We start from the raw sequence: 6,000 nt of genomic DNA on the forward strand, positions 1-6,000 counted from the left end.
TGGCCCTGCCACCAACCTACTTGGAGCAACCATTTTGATCAGACCACTGACTGATTTTTGTGCAGCTTCTGACTGACTGACTGCTAATCCCCAGACTGTTTGCACTGGACCTGCAGGAATGCCCAAGGTCAACTCCACAGAATGTAGTGATATGGGACCCCTGACTCTGAATACCCCAAATGGACGATTGACTATGTCCAAGTGACTTATTGCATCAGTACTCCTGATTGGCAATAGTGCCCCCGACTTAATTGAGAACTAATCCCTTTAAACTTTGAGACATGGCCATTAGTTTGATACACGTGCACTGTGTTTGCAGTGTAAGTTGCTGGCACATGCTGTAGATGTGACAATGATATAGCACAGTGTAATATATCATCATTGACTGATCATTGTTGGTAAACATGACAGGTTGCCTGGCCTTGTATCTTGACTAAAATGCAAGACAAAGCAGACTTACTGTGAGCTTTTTGGTTCTGAAAAAGGCATCAATGTGCGAAAATGCAAGGCAACCAAGGCAGTGGTGCTGGGAGAATCGAGGTAGGTGCAAGTTAAGAAAGCAAGGCCCTGAGACGGACACTGTCCTGATGCATGAGTTTGGCATCTGACCTCTCATACACTGTGGCCTGGCAGCAGCATTGCAATGAAATATGTCAGAGTTCCAAAGTGCAGTTTTCAAGTGGTGAATTGTATTATAACTGACTCAGAGATGTGCCAGAATGATATGATGAGGGTGGTACTTGGCTGATGCCAATCATTGTAGACAGAAGAGGCAGGCAGTTGCTATTTCCATGGACAGTATCCTGAGGTGAAGGGGAATTCTGGATGTCCAGAGGAGACACTTATGTGCTGCAGCCACTGACTACCAGCTCTGATTTTCATGTCTGGAATTGTCACCATTTGGCAAAACAGTGGTTTCTCTCCATTTCTGGGAAAATAGTAATTTACATTTAAATCCGGTGAGATTAGCTACTAATGAAATGTTAATACATACAAATAGACTCCATACTGCTCACTAGCAAGAATTTAACCCAGTGCTGAAATTGTAAGTGGAAAGTCAGAGTCTTTTTTCAAGACCTCAAGAATCTCATTTGTCCAATTTCACAGAATTTTCCAAACTATCTCGCTATTGCCCATGTCATTCCCATTACCTAGGAAAATTCAACCCACTGCAGCCCTCCAGTGGCTAGTTGGCAATTCAGATTAGATAATACTATAGTTAGGGAGGTGAAAATTCAGCACGGTGACAATTGTTTAGATGCTGTAATGAGGGAATGGGTTTATCTGGACGGATAGTCCGTGATGGGTCAAAAAGCATTCTCATCTCTATTTTTTGTAATTTGTTTGCTGAAGCACTGAGGACACATATTCAATTCACTCACCCTGTAGAAGCTTATGGAACTGTCAATATGATTAAATGCTCACAAGGTGGCATAAGCGAGCCATATTTGGAATACTTTTTAAGTATGTGCAACAAGAGGTGAAGGTGAAAATGTGTACGTAAGTGTTGTTTCCTATCTATATTTACTGCAACACTGTTTATCAATTGAAACTGCTGATTAACTATCATTTATTTCAACCTTAATAGCAAGATAGTTTTAGAACAATTGTTTAAAAACCAGTCTGCTATCATAGGGATTACTCCAGAAAAAGCCAAAGGAGCAGTAGATTTAGTGGGAAATGTCGAGGGGGTGGTGTGATACCTAAGCAAGACAGGTGCAGTTACTCCTCCTGGTAGGTTGTTTGAAACAGTTGAGGCGAAATGGTCGTTGATCCATGCAGTCTGATATCAGAGGAGGGGTATTGCCAAGGTCAGTGGAGGAGGGGTTGGATGGTACATTCTGATATTGGGACAGGTAAGGTCAATAATCCTTAGATTGGTGGGAGGGACAGTGGTCTGACTATGGGGTATGTAGTTTGAGGGTTTCAGGGTGATTCTAAGGGAAGACCAGTGGTTGTTGATCTAAGGAGTGAGGGTGGAGGGAGTGGGTTGTCTGAGACCAAGGAGTGGTCTCCAATCTGGAGGAAGGGGAGAGTGAGAATATCTTTTTAACCTGGAAGAAGGGTGCATGAGCCAGGTTTGGGGTTAAGTGGGCAGGTAAACAAGTCAACTTGATAGGGGATATTCAGTCTGGCTCTCATGCACTGAGCTCTTCCTGTAGCTGTAGGTTTCCCAAACCCAAGAACACTTGGAAGAGACCTTAAATATGAAACAAGCAGCTTCATTATAATATCCCAATTAATAAGGCACCCCTCTATCCCACATCTGTTAAAATTGCCTCAACGATACTGCCACTGGTAATTTTTAGTTTGTACAAAAAGTATTATGCCAAAAGTTTCAAAATTTCTGTTGGAAAACATTTACATGAAATAACAGCTGTTGGGGAAATTATAACGGATGACGCTGCAAACTCCTGTGTTTTTAGATCATCAGTGCAGGACCAGGACAATCAGCCCCACTACCATTCAAATTGATTATAGTTGATCAGTCTCTCAAAGGCTGAAGTAATTACACTGCTGAACCATTTAACTGCATGTTTCACATCTGACTCGTTGTGCACAAAGTTTTGATTTTAACCTAATATAACCAGCCAAGTGAGAACTTCTGACCCTGCTGAGCCCACGAAGTAAAAGTTTTGATTTATATTAGCGGGTTGCTCCCCTCCATTTTTAATTAGTGGGACACCTGTTTGGTAGCATTAGATATTATCAAGGTCCTCATACCATGGACTCTGATTTGCATTGGCTAATGAGTCTTGCCCCTAAATTGAACAAGTGCCCTGGCACGGTGGCACAGTGGTTAGCACTGCTGCCTCACAGCGCCAGGGACCTGGGTTCAATTCCGGCCTTGGGCAACTGTCTGTGTGGAGTTTGCACATTCTCCCCGTGTGTTTCCTCTGGGTGCTCCGGTTTCCTCCCGCAGTCCAAAGATGTGCAGGTTAGGTGAATTGGCCATGCTAAATTGCCCATAATGTTAGGTGAAGGGGTAAATGTAGGGGAATGGGTCTTGGTGGGTTGCTCTTCGGTGGGTCAGTGTGGACTTGTTGGGCTAAAGGGCCTGTTTCCACACTGTAAGTAATCTAATCTAAAATATCTTACGTTGGTTGAGGCAGTAACAGGATACAGCAATTTAACCAAAAAAGTTGTTATGTCTATCACACAAATAAATTATGTAGTTTATGAATTTCAGTGTCAGTGATGCGGATATGTGGGCCATATGAACCAAAGACTGACAGATTGAATCAAATAGCATATCTCCTTGGCTGTTTGCAAAATCAAAATTTTGAGTAAACGCAACCAGCCTATACTTGTAAAATCCACAAAACGGTGTCCAACATTCAATGTGGTTCCACAATTGGACAGCATTTGCTGGATAATCCTGAGCGTGCAAAGAATTATGCTGTCAATCAATTTAGCATTTTCAATCTGCTGGAAGTGTGGTAAATGTGCATGTACTGGAAACTATACACTATACATAATATTATACACAGGGCCCTATATGTCATAGACTAAAGAATGCACTTGCCCATTTCAACTGAACAGAAGAGGTGAGTGACATTCACTGGTTCATTTCTAGATCAATAAGATTCCACATATCTGATCTGGCATTTTCAAAAGACGCCTGGCAGTTAATTGTCAGTTAATATTGCTATAGTAACTCAACTACCAAACATGGTTCACTTGCCAATCAACCAGAACACTTCACTTATGCAAGATAAATCCTGGTTTTGCCTTACACTGAAGATTGTCCTCATAGAGTCATTGAGTCATATAGCACAGAAACAGATCCTTTGGTCCAACCAGTCCATGCCAACCATAACCCCAACTAAACTAGTCCCACCTGCCAGCTCCTGGCCCATATCCCCCCAAACCTTTCATATTCATGTATCTATCCAAATGTCTTTAACCCGTGTTGTACCTGCATCCACCACTTGCTCAAGAAGTTCATTCCACATGCAAAATATGCCTGTAACATTTTTTTAAATTCTTTCTCATCTCACCTTAAAAATGTGCCCTCTATGAGTGCAAAATGAAAAGCTGCAATAAAATGTGTCTTTTTTCAGCAATAGTCAAGTTCCATATTACCAAATGATTGTAAATAACAACAAATATAATTTAATGGGCTGGAAAATACAGGTGTACGTTTTGTTTAATGTATTTCTTCATTATGAAATAAACAAACGTATTACCATGAAAATCTTTTGTTTTTACATGGCACACATTTCTTGAGAAGCAACGAACTCCATATGCACAGCTTTTTCAAATCAGACAGATATATTAGTAGAGGCATTAGTAACCATTCAGGATTAAAATACCACAGCCTACATTTTTCACTGCCTCATGCTCATTCTACTGGCATAGCTCAGACAGCTGTTTATTAGATTACTAATAATGTTGAATTACGTTGAATTTTGCTTTGCAACTTGACCTCTGAGAGCATTGCACCCAGCACTATAAGAAGCTTCTATTTCAAAATGACATGGGCTTTTTGTATCAAAATTAAATCAAAGCATTTCCTGAGGCTTGGACATGCAGGACGTTTGATCTAAATAAATCCCATTTAAGGTGGTATCCAGGGTTGCTTGGAACTGGTAAGCACTGTGTGTGGAAAGGACTCTTATTCCTATTGGTATTTAGTTTGGCAAAAATTGATTGAAATATTCTTTAACCTCCAGCATCATTATTCCCTGACCTGCACCCCATCTCCACATGCATCAAATTGGTTTAGATAAAGGAGACCTAGACTGCAATGCCAGGCAGATCAGAATACCCAACAGTTGATTTCTCCCATACTCACCAGGCAATAATCCCACCATTATAGACAGAGATACCACTTTGACTTTAAACTATTTTTGGGCTGGTTTTGAGTTGATGATGATTAGTCATACCAAAACTCAACTGCTAGAGCAAATGGAGGCTCTGGAGTACTTCAATCACCTGGGTTTTATTTAAGTGGAGTTGGGTGACTTACTAATACTTCAAACTAGCTGATTGATGCTGGCAGGCCATTCTTCAGGGGTCAGCAGATGATACCAAAGATTTTCTTGTGGGTTCCAGGAAACCACTGTCCCTCTTCAAGAAATAAAAGAATTTAATTTGCAAACTTTCCTTTTTTAGGCCACTTCTGACCCCATTGCACTTCTGGGTAATTTAATCAACCTATTCAGCGATGATATTGCACACCTCTGGAGCAGATGGGACTGTGCCAGGCCTCCTGGCAGAGAAGCAAGAACACTACCACTACACTGCAACAGTCCTCCCTGTTGCACTTCTGCATTGCATTGCTCTGGTCGGGGAAACTCATTACCTCTTCCCGCACAAACCTCACATGAAATAAGTAGAAAAACGTTGTTAAATTTTAGAGGGTGCAGTAAAGGTTTATTGGAATTTGCTGGAAAGGATGTTGTTGGAATTAGAGGGTTTGAGTTCCAGGAAGAAGATGAATAGGCTGGGGTTATTTTTTCCACTGGAGTGTCAGAGGCTGAGGGGTGACTTTACAGAGGTTTATAAAATCATGAGGGGCAAGAATAGAGTGAATAGCCAAGGTCTTTTCCCCAGGGTAGGGGAGTCCAAAAACAGATCCTGTTTCACAGTCAGTATGCAGTATGCCTTTAAGAAATAAGCTCATGATATCACAACTATTATAGTATGTGACCTGAGAATATAAAGGTCTACTATTACATCTTACCCCAGATTACTTGAAATATGCTGTTGTGTTGTAACCTAATATTTTAATATCAGCCCAGAAACTTCTTTACTGAGACATGTATTGTTTTATATAATAGGTGAGAGGGGAAATATTTAAAGGGGACCTGAGGGGATGGAGAGGGATAAGTGTGCACTACAGGGCAAGAGTTATAGCTGGGGGCAGGGAAATTATGATGCGGTGAGGCATGACTTAGGATGTGTGGCTTGGAAAAGTAAGCTTCAAGGCAAATATGTGAAGCTTCTTCAAGGAGCAACTATTGAGTGTCCTTGATAAGTATGTACCAGTCAGGC

The 6,000-nt window shown here is 41.2% G+C and overlaps 1 long non-coding RNA gene across 1 annotated transcript in view; it reads right to left on the reverse strand.

Moving 5' to 3' along the window:
* The window catches only part of LOC122548432, a 37,048-nt gene that overhangs the window by 24,320 nt on the left and 6,728 nt on the right, over positions 1 to 6,000 (reverse strand). The gene's annotated exons all lie outside the window — the stretch shown is intronic.

Source organism: Chiloscyllium plagiosum, chromosome 3 (assembly GCF_004010195.1).
Source record: "Chiloscyllium plagiosum isolate BGI_BamShark_2017 chromosome 3, ASM401019v2, whole genome shotgun sequence".
NCBI classification, from domain to species: Eukaryota; Metazoa; Chordata; class Chondrichthyes; order Orectolobiformes; family Hemiscylliidae; genus Chiloscyllium; species Chiloscyllium plagiosum.